Source organism: Carcharhinus amblyrhynchos, chromosome 15, assembly GCF_965287045.1.
Source record: "Carcharhinus amblyrhynchos chromosome 15, sCarAmb.v2.hapA, whole genome shotgun sequence".
Classification (NCBI taxonomy): domain Eukaryota; kingdom Metazoa; phylum Chordata; class Chondrichthyes; order Carcharhiniformes; family Carcharhinidae; genus Carcharhinus; species Carcharhinus amblyrhynchos.
Window position 1 is genome coordinate 64736030 of NC_137338.1, and position 14399 is coordinate 64750428.

Below are 14399 nucleotides of genomic sequence, written 5' to 3' on the forward strand. Positions count from 1 at the left end.
AATTCCCAAGATCTAAGAAAAACTAGGTTAGATATTTAGCGCAGTAGTTTTAGTGATTTTACAACGATTAGTATTCAGCAGGGTTCAAAAAAGTCAGAAATAATCATAGAAATCATAGAACCCTACAATGCAGAAAGAGGCCCTGAGGCCCATCGCATCTGCACCAACCACAATCCCACTCAGGCCCTACCCCCATGTCTCTACATATTTTACCCGCCAATCCCTGTAACCAATTCATCCCGGGACACTAAGGGGCAATTTTTTAGCATGGCCAATCAACCTAACCCACACATCTTTGGACTGTGGGAGGAAACCAGAGCACCCGGAGGAAACCCACGCAGACACGAGGAGAACGTGTAAACTCCACACAGGCAGTGACCCGAGCCAGGATTCGAACCCAGGTCCCTGGAGCTGTGAAGCAGCAGTGCTAACCACTGTGCTACTGTGCCGCCCAAATCAGTACCATGTGGCTCATTAGATGATGATTGTACCTTATTTTAGAAAATACTCAAACTATTCATGAGGCACGACTTGAAAGTGCTATTCTACATTTCAAAGAGATGAGTTTTTTGTTTCAAGAAATGTGGGCTCTGCTGGCTAGGCCCATTCCCAGTTGTTCTTGAGAAGGTGGCGGTGAGCTGCCTTCTTGAACTGCTGCAGTTCTTGTAGTGTAAGTACATTCACTTTGCTGTTAGAGAGCAGTTCCAGGATTTTAAACCAGTGACAGTGAAATAACAGCGATATATTTCCAAGTCAGCATGGTGACTGAGTTAGAGAGGAACTTCCAGGTGGTGGTATTCCCATGTTTCCCCTGCCTCTGTCCTACTAGGTAGTAGTGGTTGTGGGTTTGGAATGGATAGATCCTCTCTACTTGGAAATCGTCATTGCCTGGCACTTCTCACTTGTCAGCTCAAGCCTGGATATCATCCAGGTTTCCTGCATCAGGACATAGACTGCTTCCGTTTCTGAGGAGTCACAAGTGATACTAAACATTGTGCAATCATCAGTGAACATCCCCTCACCTCCTGCACCCCTTTTAAGCTCCAGGACATCACTGCAAGAGTTCCTCAAGGTAGTGTCCTAGGCCCAACTATTTTCAGTTGTTTTATCCATGATTTTCCTTCGATCATAAGTTCAGAAGTGGAGAGGTTCACTGATGACTGCACAATGTTCACCACCATTTGATATTTCTCAGATACTGAAGCAGTTTGAGTTGTTGCACCAATATTCACTTATTCACTACTGATGAACAGTGGCAACAGTGTGCACCATGTACAAGATATGCTGCAGGAACACACCAAGGTTGCTTAGGCGGCACCTTCTAAATCCATGGCCGCAACCATCTAGAAAGACAAGGGCAGTAGACACATGATACCATCACCACCTGGAATTTCCCCCCCAAGTCCCTCATCATCCAGACTTAAAAATATATTGCCATTCCTTCACTGTCACTGGGTCAAAATCTCGGAACTTCTTCCCTAACAGCATAGAGGGACTGCAACAGCTCAAGAAAGCAGCTTGCCATCACCTTCTCAAAAGCAATTGGAGATGTGCAGTGAATGAATACTAGCCAGCCAGCAACACCCATTTTTTATTCATAGTGGGACATGGGCATTGCTGGCTGGCTAGTATTTATTGCCCATCCCTAGTTGCCCTTCAGACGGTGGTGGTGAGCTGCCTTCTTGATTTGCTGCAGTCTATGTTCTGTGGGTTGACTCATTAGGGAGGGAATTCCAGGATTTTGACCCAGCAATAGCAAAGGAATGACAATATATTTCCAAGTCAGGATGGTGAGTGGCTTGGAGGGGAACTTGCAGATGGTGGTGTTCCCATTTATCTGCTGTCCTTGTCCTTTTAGATGGAAGTGGCCATGGGTTTGGAAGTTGCTGTCTAAGGATCTTTATGAATTGCTGCAGTGCATCTTGAATGTTGTTGGAGCTGCAGCCATCCAGACAAGTGGGGAGTATTCCATCACACTTCAGACCTGTGCCTTGTAGATGGTGGAGAGGCTGTGGGGAGTCAGGAAGTGAGTTACTCGCCGCAGTATTTCTAGCCTCTGGCCTGCTTTTGTAGCCACCGTGTTTATGTGAAACTCCAGTTGAGTTTCTGGTCAATGATAACCCCAAGGGTGTTGACAGTGGGAGGGGGGGTTCAGTGATGGTTACACTATTGAATATCAAGGGGTGGTGGTTAGAACGTTTCTTATTGGTGATGGTCATTGCCTCGCATTTGTGTGGCGCGAATGTTACTTGCCACTTGTCAGCCCAAGCCTGGATATTGTTCAGATCTTGTTGCAATTGAATACAGACTGCTTCAGTATCTGAAGAGTTGTGAATGGTGCTGGACATTGCACAATCATCGGTGAACATCCCCACTTCTGACCTTATGACGGAAGGAAAGTCATTGATGAAGCAGCTGAAGATTGCTGGGCTTAGGATACTACCCTAAGGGACTCCTGCAGAGATGTCCTGGAGCTGAGATGACTGACCCTCCACAACCATCTTCTTACGTACTCAGCATGACTCCAACCAGTGGAGAGATTGCCCCCAGATACCCATTGATTCCAGTTTCGCTAGGGCTCCTTGATGCCACACTTGGTCAAATGTGGCCTTGATGTCAAGGGCAATCACTCTCACCTCACGTCTGAAATTCAACTCTTTTGTTCATGTTTGAACCAAGGCTTTAGCAAATACGTCACTTAACTTCACTTTCACATGTTTTGATGCAGTCTCTCTTGGTGGGCATGATGTGGAGGTGCCGGCGTTGGACTGGAGTAAACACAGTAAGAAGTCTCACAACACCAAGTTAAAGTACAACAGGTTTATTTGGTAGCAAAAGCCACTAGCTTTCAGAGTTGATGAAGGGACAGCAAGTGCTCCGAAAGCTAGTGGCGTTTGCTACCAAATAAACCCGTTGGACTTTAACCTGGTGTTGTGAGACTTTTTACTCTCTTGGTGGGATGTAGCTTCTGACAACAACCTCTTGGTTTCCCCATTCAGCTGCACGTATGCCTAGTTTCTTACCAATTTAGTCTTTAACAACACTAAACACTGAAAGCCTCATTGTTATTCATATCTGAAAATCAGGGCCTTTATTGATTGCCAACTTAACAAAATTATCCACTTTATTTCACCTCAATTCCATCTGGTGGCAGTATCTTGTATTTGCAAAATTGTGAAGCATTTAATGAGACTTTCTCATATTTATAAAACTCTTAGGCTTATCCTAAATAATTATCAGGCAGAATTACACTACAAGTTACATTTCAATTCTCACTTGTACTTGTTATCCAGTGATCCCCGTTGATTGTGTAGATAGAATTGGGACTCCTCAAACACCTCAAAAGAAAGAAGAACCATTCATACAACAATTCCGTTCATTACCTTAGGATGTTCCATGTACTTCAAAGCCAATTAACTCCTTTTGAAGTGTTGTCCCTGTTAGAGGAAACACAGCAGCCAAATAGCTCACAATAACAATGTGGCAACAAATACTTTGTCTGTTTAAGTGATGTTAGACGAGGTTCAGACATTGATCATAACTCCTGTTTGAAATGACACCATAGGAACTTTAACATCATGAGAACGCAGATTGGATCTCGATTTATCTTATCCAAAAGAAAGTAACTTCAACACTGCAATACTCCTTCAGTGCTGCAAAGCAGTGACAGCCTAGATTTTATGATAAGGTACCTAGGCTGAGACTTCAACTCATAAACTCCCGATTCAATAGTGCCATAAGTGCCACTGCTCTGACAGCAGGTCACATATCAAAGTTTCCTCTTGCTCTTACTTTTGTGCTTGTGAGTAGTCACCTGGAGAGGGGTGGGGGCGGGGGCAAATTATACAAAATGTGTGTGCAGAACTGTTTCCAATTAATGAGCCACAGCAATTAACACCCAAAGGAGATGGCACAGAAAACTGAAGTAACTTAACATTTAGGCATTTTGTTACGTAAACATAAATTGCAACTTTAAATTGAAACGAATAGGCTGTTTCAACAGATTCAGGACATTAAATTCAAAGAAATTGTGGTGTATTACTATTTTTAAAACAACTAACGAGCATAACACAACATAGAAAAACAGAAACACTTAACAGAGAATTCCCATCAATAATAGCTGACTGTGTTGAAATGTCACTGGCTAATCCACCAACACTGCTGAGCTGTCTAGGCCCCGACTACCTCCCCTTAAAAAAATCATGTTGCTCTATTTATATCTTACAGTTTATTCCACAGTGTTCCAGCCAGAGCAACAACTATTGGTTCTGCTCCCAGATTTTGCTGCTTGTAGCTGACCAATTAGTGGCCAAGGATTTCTTTATACTTCAACACTAGCACTTGATTTTGATTAAAGTGAGGGAGAGTTGCACAGTGTCAGCCTCACTCTCTCTTCCCAATTCCCATCTGGATCCAGAGGCAAGACAAGAGTCAAGATGGTTGGAGATGGGATTAGGCTCAGTGGATGACCAGGACGTCTTCTGTATCATGTCCTGCTCTTCGCATTCCACGACGCTTGTAGAGACCACCTTCTTGACCATTGGACCTTCCATTGGTCTCGTCTGCTCAATCCGCCGGAGTCTGTCTTCACAAGCTGTGGTAGACATCTCTCTATCTCACCAAGGGTTGAGACTTGTTGGCTACCCTCACCTGGTTTAGCCGACTTGTCAAAGCTGTTGCCCGGGGTGCAGCCACTGTCGCATGCAAACAGCTATGGAGAGCCACAGGTAAGAGCTGAGTACCAGGTGGGGACAAAGGGTGGACAAACTGCCCTGAAAAGGATGCAATGTGTTCCCCCACCTGACACCCCATATATGTCCAAGCGCTAGTCTCGACACCATCATCATCGTCCTGTTCAACCTTTGAAGTCCTGTGGCGATGGGCGAGCGACGAAGCAGCAGGTGTGGATACACTGGGAGCTGTAGTCACGGACCCGCACACAGGCGGCTCAGGTCCGATGGTCGTTTTCCGCTGATCGAAGCAGCAGTGAAACTCGGTATCTACCTGGGCGACTGAGCAGTCCTTTGTAGGAACGTACTGTTCATTACTGTAGAATGAAGGGCTAGAAAAGGTGCCGTAAACATTGCCTGCTTCTCTACACCCTGGCCAGTTTACCAGGGCTGGCGGGGGTCCCATCTTGCGATTAAACAAACAAAATAAAACACAAGGTGACATCGCTCACCATTGGCACTTGGAATGTGTGTATGCTTTTGGACAACCCTACAGCAGACAGACCGGAGAGTAGAACAGCCTTAGTTGCCAGAGAGCTTGCAAGATACAACATTGACATCGCAGCCCTGAGTGAAACTCGTTTTGCCAACGTAGGTCAGTTGACTGAAACTGGAGGTGGATACACTTTTTTCTGGAGCGGTCTTGGCGGCGATGAGTGTCGTGATGCTGGAGTTGGATTTGCTGTTGGGAGTCACCTTGTTTGGAAACTTGCTAGTCTACCCAAGATGTGAACGACCAGCTTATGACATTACAGCTTCCGTTTCAGAACAGATGTCAAGCCACCCTGATCAGCGCTTATGCCCCCACAATGAACAACCCAGATGAGATGAAAGACAAGTATTATGAAGAACTAGACGCCCTACTACCAGCAGTGAGCAGTACCAACAAACTGATCTTGCTTGGCGATTTCAATGCAAGAATAGGGTGTGACTTTGCAATCTGGCAGGGAGTCATTGGGAGGCATGGAGTGGGCAAATGTAACAATAACGGCCTACTCTTAATGAAGACCTGTGCAGCACGTGATCTCCTCATCACCAACACAACCTTTCATCTGCTCACCCATAACACCACCTCCTGGATGCACTGCCGCTCTAAGTATTGGCATCTTATCAATTATGTCATTGTCAGGAGAAAAGACAGGCAGGATGTCAGAGTGACCAAGGCCGTGTGTGGTGCTGACTGCTGGACAGATCACAGGCTCGTTGTCTCCAAAACGAGGCTCCGCATCAGACCCAAGAGGCAACCACAGGGAAGCAAGGTTGTGAAAAGAATCAATGCAGCCAAGTTAAAGAACCCCAGCATAGCTTCAGCACTGGCTGGAGACTTAGAAATCAAGCTTGCTGACCTACACCTCATGGGCAGAGCTGAGGACAACTCGGAATGCTTCAGGAATGCTATCCAAACATCTGCACTGAAGATGCTGTACCTGCAAGCAGCATGACTGGTTTGATGAGAATGATGAGGAGATATAGGCTCACTTGTTGAAAAGCACCATCTTCATCGGGCCTATCAGAACGACCCATCATCAGCTGCCAAGAAAAATGCTTTTACCAGTGTTCGCAGGACAGTCCAGAGTAAACTGTGTAAAATGCAGGATGCCTGGCTGAGTGCCAAGGTAAATGAAATACAGGGATATGCTGACAGAAACGACTTGAAACAGTTCTATGAAGCCCTCAACATTCTCTACGGACCTCAATCTCTTGGGAGTTCCCCCTTCCTGAGTACAGATGGTACAACTCTCATTACAGAGGGGCTCAGATCCTGCAGAGACGGGCTGAACACTTTGAAGCCATCTTCAATCGACCGTCATCTATTAACGATGAGGCAATAGACAGCATTCCCCTGGTCGATATCAACAGCGCCATAGTAGTAGCCAAAGTCACGAAAGCGGTCAGCCATCTATGCAGCGGCAAAGCCTCAGGGGCAGATGCCATACCCGCTGACATCTATAAAGCTGCTGGTCCTGCACTTATCGTGAAGCTCACCGAGTTGTTTCAGTCCTTTTGGAAGCAAAGATCCATTCCTCAGGAACTTAAAAATGCTTCCATCGTACACCCCTACTAGAGGAAGGGCAATCGGCAAGTATGTGACAACCACTGAGGAATCTCACTGCTCTCGTCACAGGAAAAACCCTTTCTAGAGTCCTGCTAAATCATCTAGTCACTCATCTGGAGCTGGGCCTGTTTCCGGAGTCACAGTGTGGCTTCCGCAAAGGTTACAGGACTGTTGACATGATTTTTGCTGCGTGCCAACTTCAGGAGAAGCGTCAGGAACAGAACCATGAGCTCTACACAACCTTTGTTGACCTTGCAAAAGCCTTTGACACTGTCAGCCGACAAGGCCTGTGGAGGATCATATCAAAGTTCGGCTGCCCCCGCAAATTCATTCAGATGGTACGCCAGTTCCATCCATGATGGCCAGAGTACTGGATGGCGAAGAATCCTCTAAGGCATTCCCAATCACCAATAGCGTCAAACAGGGCTGTGTGCTTGCACCCACACTGTTCAGCATGATGTTTACTGCCATGCTGAATGATGCCTTCCAGGACAGTGTTGCTGGAATCAGCCTCAAGTACAGAGTGGATGGGAAGCTCTTCAACCTGAGGAGACTTCAAGCTATTACCATAGTGAAAGAGACTGTTCTGAGAGACTTCCTCTTTGCCGATGACTGTGCCCTGTATGCTGGCTCAGAGCCAGAGATGCAAGTCAGTATGGACAAATTTTCCACGGCTTGTGACAACTTTGGACTCACCATCAACATTAAAATGACCAAAGTCATACACCAGCCTGCTCCTCATGCACCGTACACAGAACTCATAATCACAATCAAAGAAACTACAGGCAGTGGACCGGTTCACTAATCCTGGCAGCACCCTCTCCCAAGCAATGACTATTGATTGCAGAAGTTAACTGCAGAATAGCAAAGGCAAGTTCTGCTTTTGGTAGACTGCGTTCCACTGCATGGTAACGTTGAGGAATCAGCCCAGCAACAAAACTGAAGGTGTACAGCGCCGTGGTACTCACTACCCTCCTGTATGCCTGTGAAACATGGACTGTGTATCAAAGGCATGCAAGACAGCTCAATCATTTCCACATGACTTGTCTTTGCAGAATATTACACATCAGATGGCAGGACAAAGTACCAGACACTAAAGTTCTCTCCAGAGCAAGTCTACCATCAGTCCACACACTGCTGACGACAGTGCAGACCCAGTGGGCAGGTCATGTCATCCGTATGTCAGACGGATACCCAAGCAGCTCCTTTTTGGGGAACTCTCTGCTGGAAGATGCTCACATGGTGGGCAAAAGAAACATTACAAAGACACACTCAAGGCCTCCCTGAAGTTACTTGACATAGACACGACCACCTGGGAAATGCTGGCACAAAACCATCCTACCTGGCACTGCCTCATCCACAAGGGTGTCAAGCTTATGAAGCAAGATGCATTGCTGAAGCACGACTTAAGCACGAGCTGTGCAAGTCCAGAGCCACCAGCACAACAACTACAGTGCCAACACAAGCCTGTCCAGTATGTGCCAGGACATTCCGTGCCTGAATTGGTCTGATCAGTCACCTTCGGACACACCGCATCCAGCCTCAAAATTACTAATGGTGTCGAGGTCCTCATTGATGACGATGGACAAACAACAACACTTCAACAATAATGTTAACGTCAGCACTAAGGTTATAGTGAAAATCATAACCTGGGGCAAATCAGAGTGGACCTCCCATCTCCAGGCAATCTTGGGAGGCAGATTGGCCTCAATTCCAATTTATACCACGAGTTTAGTAGCAGCACAAAGTGGTTTTTGCTTTGTTCTGAAAATGTTGTGATGCAAAAGTCCCCCCCTCCACTCCCAATCCCCCTCTGTAGCTCAGGTATATCATGGCCTGTTGGAGCCATGTCCCAAATGCTGCCATGGCTGGTATACACTCACCTGTGAGAAGGTGGTGGTAGATCCAAACTTCACTCTAAGAAGATGAACACATGACCTAGTCTGGGAATCCATTGGAATACCGAGTGACTGCAGCACCATCACAGTTGCTGTCTTTTGAATGAAAGATTAAATCAAAGCTTCATTTACCTTTTCAGGTGGATGCACAACCAGAAAACTAACTTCAAGACTCTTTTTGCATGGCAGCTCAAGCAATCAGAAGCAAAGATATTGGGCCAAATTTTCAACTTTGAGGCAGGAGTCAGGAGATTTCCAGATGTTGGAATACTGCCTACTCATAAATACCTACAAATGATATTTTCAGGTTGAGTGGTTAAAAAAAACATATATGGGCCTGATCCCAAAACCAACAAGGCTAAAAAGCTTGCCTCCATTTGCTGAGACATCAGCCCAGTTTTGGAGATGCATTCAGCCAATTGCCATACCCTGAACCCCCTCACACAATATCTGTCATAAACAGAATTCACAAACCTTATAAAAAGTTAGACATTTTTGAAAAGCTCATAAATCTATCCAAATAAACAAGTTTACATTCCCCTTGAGCAGCTTCAGTTAGTTGATTTTAATTCAACCATGCATTCATATTAGGATTTCACTAAATAACTATCAACAAACCTTCCTGAGAGAAATCTATTAAAGTCATTGAATTGAGCCCTGAAACTCATCTGTGAAAAATTTCAAAAAGCCAGACTGCTGTACTGGACTTTAATATTGAATGAAAAATCAGACATCTTTTAAGGTCTTGAAACATTCAAACAGAGCCATGACTTAAACTTTACAGGAAAAAGATTGAAGCAATGGGCACATTTCACACCATCAAATCTTTATTACACAATTGGACAAAGCAGAACACAATTTTATCAAATGGATGATGTACTCTAATGCATCAAAAGACTTTTTCATCTTCCCATTGCTGTTTTTTCCCTTGATAGTTTGCCAGTTGCAGGAAATGATAAAAGCAAATTATTGTGGATGGTGGAATCTGAAACCAAAAGAGAAAATGGTGGTATAATCTCAACATCTGTAAGCAGAGAAAAGAGCTGAACTTTCAAGTCCAGATGACCCTTTGTCAAAGTAGTGAAACCTGGCAACCGCATCAGTTAACAGGCACTTAGCTTTTCAAAAAAAAGCCATTTCATCACTTACTGCATTAAGAATATACATAACATAAATTATAGAATGTCATGATTTGTGAATTAAGACGCACCATTCATTGTACTAACCTTTCATACGGTTCCACCGCCAAACTATGGTTCCTCTATGCTTCACAATACCTCTGTGATATTGTGATTCATGTTGCCATCTGAAACCAGCCCTGCCATAAATGAGTAAGATCGAGAATGCTCACTTCCGTGATGGTGATGGCAAAATCCATCTCCTTCCCCACACTAATTAAAATTGCCAGAGCCGGGAATGTGAGCAGGAATCCAGATCTCAGTTCACTGTTTTAAAGCCTACTTGTCACACTCCAGTCCCTTCTGGGGACAGGGAATTGCAGCCCATTATGTTCGTAAATGAATTAAGTATCAATTTACTGTCATAAGTCACCGATATATCTGAAACGAATGATCTTCAGGAGCAAACATTTATTGTTTGACATCTACAAGAGTTTCAAGGAATAAAAGAGCGTCAAATTCACCAGTTCTGGTAAGGAAAACGTTAAGTGATCAGAATTGAAGATACTTTTTTTATAGCTTGTTTTGTCGTTTGTTAATGTCAGTGGCTAATGTTGGAGATCACTGTCTAGAGGTGAAAATCTTTCCCAGTTGAAAAGAACAGAAATGTCCAAAGTCACAATGAATAATGCATATTAAATGTGAGCTTTGATTGACTTTCACCTTTAGTGTGTTATTGCACATTCAATTGATGGAAATTACTTAATTGAAATGAGGGGTTACTTTATTTTGTAAAATAAAGTTCACAGACACTAGGTTTGCCTGTCTGAGGACGGATGCAAGGAGAGTCTGCAATGAACTCAAGGGGAACCGAAACTATTGTGGCAATGAGCAAGTAAATGAACGAGCAGATTTTGCTGGTTTGACTCAATATAGAACTCCTATTTTCTAAAAGGAATAACGTATACCACTGGAGCACTGGTCAACTTGCATAGTAAGAGTGGGCACTTGATTGAGACATTGGGATTGGGGGTGGGGAAGGAGGAGAGAACACGCGAGGAGGAGAGGAATATTGGGCTGAAAATCAGTAACACTACAGGCAACTTTTGGATAATTACGTTCCAACTTTTGGAGGCTTTTATTTTGGCAGGATGAAACCTGGCAGCTTCTCACAATTTGCATCAGTTTTTTTTCCCCCTTACTAAGGGCGAAGTAAGTGTTCTTCCTGTTGTCAGCATTCCTAGCCCATACACTTCGGTGGACAACTCGACTAATGTCAGTTTGGCTTCCCTGGACTAACACTGCAGCCTTGGGATAAGGCGAGAGAGAGAGAGAGAAATGTCTTATTTTGCGCGTACCTTTAAAGGAAAGAGAGTAACATCACCTCAGTGAATGTCCTGCCCTGTTGCTTGGAGATGTTACTCGATGCCTCCTCAGCCGTCCTCCGGAGTACTCTTCCTAATAAGGAAACCTGCTGGAAATAACAGTCCAACTGAGAAAAGAGTGGTGGGTGTGTGTAGGGGGACAGTTCTTGACTGGATTTTGTTTAGTTTGCTAACTTCACAGAACTTCAAGCCGAGTTGCCATTAAAATAATACAGGGAAGGTGAGTCTCCCCTTGCCTGCTGTGGATAGAGCTGCGACTATCATGCAGGAGAAGGTGGACTGAGAGGTTTGCGGGCGGCTGAAGGAGGAAGAAAACCTTGCCGTCGATGGAAAGGCGCTGCGAGGAGGTTTGATTGGCACCAGCTGTGCGCGAGCCGCCTCTCTCTCTAATGGGAGACACGAGTTAAAGCGCCTATCGCCTCACACCCTGCTCTGTCACAGTCCGCTGAACAGCATAGTTTGATGGGTAAGAGAGAGAGAGAAATATCAAACAGTCCATGTCCTGTGTGATGTTTTCGGTCAGTATGTGTAAGGCTGTGCAGCGTAAGACACCTCCTGTCTACACGGCTTCTCAGAGTTAAGGCACAGCTCATCTGGTATCCATTGCGAGGACTGCTTTTACACTGGGTGGGTAAGCATGACTGTTTACTGTAAGCAACCCGCAGCGCAAGTCGCCACCAGAGTCAGTCCTAAGTGAATAAACCTCTGTCCACCTAAGTGGCTGTCACATCTATTTAAAGAATGGATACTTTTCGGGAGTGTGTTCTTCGTTGGGCTTTGCCTTTCTTGCAGTGGTGACAAATGCACGCATGCTTGTGTGGGAACCCATGCCATTGTGTTGAAAATGGATGTAAACATTTTCAAACACTTTGTAAACAAATGTTGAATATGACAAGCTCGGATTGTTGTAACTGAGTTTAGTATGGGGATTTATTTACTTTAAAGGTGATTGGTTTGACACTTGTGATCTGGGTTGAAAGCTTCAGGCTACTGTTCAATCCGATACCAGGAAATATGTTGTGTTTTGGTCATGGTTAATTAATCTTACAACTTATTTTATTTCTTTACCCTTGTATTCACCTTGCTCTTTTTCTTGTATCCCTTTCCTTATTCTCTTCATTTAGTCATTGTATATTGTTATAACTGTGTGTTCCCTTCTCGTATCTATAGTGTTCTCCAGTCATAACTTAAAAGCACTGGGTTTATTAGAGGGCTGGGCGCAGGTTGACAATTAGGGAGTATGAATCTGTGGAATTCACTACCACGGAAAGTAGTTGAGGCCAAAACGTTGTGATTTTTGAGAAGAAATTAGATATAGCTCTTGGGGCTAAAGGGATTGTCGTTAGCCCTGCTGCCTCACAGCACCAGGGACCCAGGTTCAATTCCCAGGTTGTCTGTGTGGAGTTGCACATTCTCCTCGTGTCTGCATGGTTTCCTCCCACAGTACAAAGATTAGTGGGTTAATTGTTCCTTAGTGTCAGGGGGACTAGCTAGGGCAAATACGTGGGATTGTGGTTGGTGCAGACTCGATGGGCTGAATGGCCTCCTTCTGCACTGTAGGATTCTATGATTTGATGATCTGGATTGATCAAAATGAATGGCAGAATGGGATCTAAGAGCAAATGGCCTACCCCTCCTATTTTTCTGCTTCTATTAAAACAGTGCAGTGATTTCAGTTCAGGAGTGTGTCCTAGAGTTGCCATGACAATATGTCTTCACAGATACTTATTACACTTCTGTCCAGTGTGATCTATAATGGCATGAGGGGTGACCTGAAACTCATTGCTGGTGATCTTCAGACAAAGATTGCTTTACCTTTTACTATAAAGAATGAATGAAACAAACCTTTAAAAGGTGACTGAATGTGCTTAAAGGGAAGAATTGAAAGGCTATGGCGATAGAATGAATAGGATGGGTTGAATGACATGACAGTGATATCAGCCAGTGGGGACACAGCAACACACTTCCACATCATTTATATTTGTAACCAAAATGACAAGATTTTCCAGCAATTTTGCATGACAATTATGTCACTAAGAAAACTAGTTCTTCAGGATAATGGTATTTAAAATATATTACGTCACTAGGGAATGAGACTTTTCCAATTCTGACTCTGTGGCCATGTTGAACATTTGGGTGTGGTATGACTCGTATGTTAATTCTTCCAGCAGTACAGCTTGACTCGATCTCTGAATAATGCTACTGTCTTTTTTGCTTTCTCAAATTCATTATCCTTATTTCCATTGTGGAGAGCTAAAAAAATGTGCCTGTTATAGATTGATTTTGTTCTGTAAGCCTACATACAGTAGAAACACCAGTTTAAGATCTTTGGGCCGAAACTCTACCACCTCTACGTGGAATCAGAGCGGGCACGGGTCCAACAACAGAAACCTTCATTGACCTTGGGCGGGAATTTCCGGTCTCGCCTGAGTGAGGTCGTAAAATCCCACACTTAGAGATTCATTTTTCATCTAATTTTTCAGCCTCATTGAAAACTTGAAGAGAAGCGAAAAGATAATATTCTGACTTGCTACAATATTTGATGTATAAATTGACAACAGTAAATGGGTCATTGTGACACCATCACCATTAAAAATCAAAGCTATCATTGTTAAACATTTATGGTTCAGAGACACTATTGAGACAATGCATTGCCTTTAACACCCAGCATTTCTCCTTGTGGAAGCCTATTTGTTATTATGGGAATGTGGATAAAATGTTTCAGCTCTCCAGTGTTCAACACCCAAGTGAGTATTTGGACCATGATTAGTATCATTTTGTTCTTGTTTTCTAACCTTCATCTAAACTAATATCTGCTAATAATACACTTAGTCTAACATGACAATATCCTATCTGAGCTCCCCTATAAATATCTGATGGGATATGAAATGATCTAAAATATGTTTAAAGCCCCACAGCGTGAACATAAGAACATAAGAAATAGGAGCAGGAGTAGGCCATCTAGCCCCTCAAGCCTGCCCCGCCATTCAATAAGATCATGGCTGATCTGAAGTGGCTCAGTTCCAGTTTCCCGCCTTCTCCCCATAACCCTTAATCCCCTTGCCTACCAAAAACCTATCTACCCGTGTCTTAAATATATTTAACGAGGTAGCCTCCACCACTTCAACGAGCAGAGAATTCCAGAGATTCACCACCCTTTGAGTGAAGAAGTTCCTCCTCGACTCTGTTCTAAACTGCCTTCCCCCCCCCCC

At 44.1% G+C, this 14399-nt stretch overlaps 1 protein-coding gene across 5 annotated transcripts in view; it reads left to right on the forward strand.

The window, feature by feature from the left end:
* Positions 1-14399, forward strand: part of LOC145353375 (rho GTPase-activating protein 6-like) — a 554657-nt gene that overhangs the window by 377115 nt on the left and 163143 nt on the right. Inside the window, exon 1 of one of the 5 annotated variants that reach the window (XM_080204084.1) lies at positions 11539-11653. The exons of 3 other annotated variants lie outside the window; for them this stretch is intronic. The gene's annotated coding sequence lies outside the window, so the exon portion shown is untranslated. One more of the 5 variants, XM_080204086.1, reaches the window with a different exon arrangement.